At 35.6% G+C, this 3,197-nt stretch overlaps 1 protein-coding gene across 1 annotated transcript in view; it reads right to left on the bottom strand.

Annotated features, from left to right (window-relative positions):
- LOC117953590 (apolipoprotein D-like) overlaps positions 1-3,197 on the bottom strand; it is a 10,856-nt gene that overhangs the window by 1,167 nt on the left and 6,492 nt on the right. The window lies entirely within an intron of this gene.

Consider the following 3,197-nt stretch of genomic DNA (forward strand, 5'->3'; position numbering starts at 1 on the left):
TCGCATCATTCAAAGCAGAAATGCCTATTATATATTGAACAAAATATATAAAAAAAGAATTGGCACATGATAAGATTGTGTTTTTAAAGAGGCCTCTAGCAGAAAGATCTGATTAATCGGTTGTGTCAAGTTAAGTAACAGTTCTATAACTATAGTAGATTGTTGAAGTACTTTTTGGATAATAATGTCCACTTCATTAGTGCAGAATAAAATATCTCAGTCTCAGTTACCCTACTGCCTTTGGTGACCCAATGCCCTTTCCTGTAGTACCACTGTGAGGCTGACATTTGTGGTTTTGAGTTACAAAGCTTAAGAACTGTTGATGGATTATAATACAAATAAAGCAGAGATGGTCGGATGTTATACAAATAAAGACATAGTTAGCAACTAGCTAGCAATTAAACCATTCAGTTCAGTTATTATCAATTCCATTTTGACAACAAAGGTTAAAAAAGAACATATAACGCACTACATAAAACTAACATTAATGTGCCTCTTCTGTCAAGTTTGGAGCACCTCAGTTGAAAGCTCTATCCTCAGCTTTACATGCCAAGTGAAAGTAAGAGTTAGTAGAAGCAAATGAGTCTGCATGGTACCTAGTTAGTCATCAATGTTGATTTCAGGCTTGATACTGTATTGGCCCAAATAAAAAGCCTGCAAATCTGTTTTAAAAAGTGTTGTATAGACCTTAAATCTCAATATGTCAATATACATTCATAACAGCAGCAGATGATACCAAATAGCGAGCCACCTGGTAGCGAGGATGACGTGATGGTCTAACCACAGCAGAGGAGTGATAATGGTCATAGTGAACTGCAGCTCAGGCTGTATATTTCTTAAACTGGAGAGTCGTAACTAAGCCTAACTAGAACACAACAAGCATTCTGCTTTTGGTCCAAACCCGACTCGAGGCTGACGTTTAAACTGAAGCGCTGAGTTTTGATTACGCTGTCTCCCTTCAGCTGTAGGAGAGTGTCCAAAATGTTTCATTGGTAGGGCTGGGCAATTATTTAATGTAATAATTTATTGTCTACAATGGAAACGTATGGTGATGAAGTCGTAAGCCGAGATATTGTGATAAACAATTGTGTTGTCTAAATTGATAATAACAAGCACAAACTAACTCCATTTTCTCCCAAAAAAATGTTTTAACAAATTTTGAAGGAACATCATTTGAAGAATTGCAGATTTGTTTCAACATCACACTGTTTGTGCATGAATGTAAACGTAGTCAGTATATATGACTTTAAACTGTTTACCACATTATTTATCTAAAGTCTCACTGTGAAAAGATGTATACAATGAAAGCACCAACAGTCAACCCAACATAATCTTCGCAATATTGATATAAGTGGTCAAGAATATCGTGTTTTCTGTTTTCTCCACATTGTTCAGCCCTTGTTCTAGGTTTTTAATCCACTTCCAGATAGATCTGAGATAAGCAGCCAAATATAGCCAAAGGTCAGGTAGATTCAGCCCTCCTCGTTCAGTGGGGCAACATTTCCTCTTACGATAACATGTTTATGGTATGCACCAAACAGCAAGGCAAGTAATTGTAATTGAATATTTTCTTGGTGATACGCCTAATTCTGATTCTGATTCTGAGAGGGGTTTCAGCTTGACTCAAGGCCTCATCTTTTTATAAATTCTTTTTCACACTGATAAATTACACCTGAGGCTGTTTTGAGGAAGTTGTGTAAGAATTGGCACCTGTTCAAATTTTCTATTTGAAGAGGCCTCTGGCAGAAAAGATCTGATTAACAGGTTGTGTAAATGTTAGATAATTGTTCTAGTATTGACTACAGTAGATGTTAAAGTATTGTTTGGATAATAATGTTGGTTGGTCCACTTCTTTAGTGCAGATGTCTCTATCTCAATTTTCTACAGATATTCATGTTGCCCAGAAGATAAACACTTATTACTTTGGTGACCCCATGACTTTTCCTTGAGTGGTAATACTATATACAAGTAAGACGATACTAGCTAGCAATTAAACCATTCAGTTCAGTTCAAGTTCATTCAATTTCAACAACAAATATTGACTAGAACACAAAACGCGCAATATCAATCATTTTGTCCTGTATGGTGCTGATGCTGCAACTGCAGATGTTTGGTTTTGAGTGAAAAATCTCAACAACTGTAGATGGATAATCATACAAAAAAGCAGAGATGGTCTAAAGTTATGAAGATCAAGCCACACCTTTGGTCATGCTTCGCACCCTGTATTTTTAAAAGGGTTAAAAATGGGTGACTTTAACTAATATTAGCTAGAAAATGCTGGACTGGAATTTTTATAGATAATAATAGCTACGTAATTAAACCATTCAGTTCAGTTGAAAAACTTACTTGTTAATAAGCCTTATTGAGATTCAGATTCAGTGAGGTGTTTAAGCTTGACTGTAGGAACTTTACCGTTCCACAGGAATCTAAAAATCTTTCTATCCAAATTTTTAAAGAAGGCTTTTTGGGATTGGTGTTTGAAGAGGTTAGAAAAGATTTTAAAAGATTTGGGTAGGATATTCATTTTTCTGAATATTATCCCGTTAGCACTGAAAGAAACAGACAGTAAAAATATACAGTACAAAGGTATTAACAGCAAAATGTAGTTAAAATATCAAAGTAAAGGTACTTGTTGGACAGAGCTGTCCCTCTCACAGAGTTTTATTATGAGTGTTTTATTACTGATGCTTTAAGACAGAGGATTTTTTTGTCACAGGTGATAACGATGGAGCACACTATAAAGACTTTATATACTGTTGGACAGTTCAATCTTCAGCATAGCATCATATTTTCTAACTTGATGTTTTTTCTGTACTGTCTGAATCTGTAAAGTAAATTCAACTGCCAAATAAATGTAGTGGAGTAAAAATGTAAGTAATAACATTACTTGTCTGTAATTTTCACATTCTCTTGCTGGTTTTTGGCCAAGGGACCTCTTAAAAAATGATACAAAAAAAGAAATGGAGATGAATGGACGGAATCAATAGGTGTCAGGTCTGTTTGAACAGGTGTCAACTCTCAGACTCACTTCATCCCTTCAACACTTGTACAAGCAAACACAAGAGGAGGGTCTGAGGAATGTGATCAATACGCTACAGGTCTTTAGATCTATAAAAGACCCTCTAACATGAAGGTCCAGCACACTACATTACATACTGTACAGGTGAGCAGACTGCAACTATGACTCTTCCTCTTTA

The sequence above is a fragment of the Etheostoma cragini genome, chromosome 12 (genome assembly GCF_013103735.1).
Source record: "Etheostoma cragini isolate CJK2018 chromosome 12, CSU_Ecrag_1.0, whole genome shotgun sequence".
NCBI classification, from domain to species: domain Eukaryota; kingdom Metazoa; phylum Chordata; class Actinopteri; order Perciformes; family Percidae; genus Etheostoma; species Etheostoma cragini.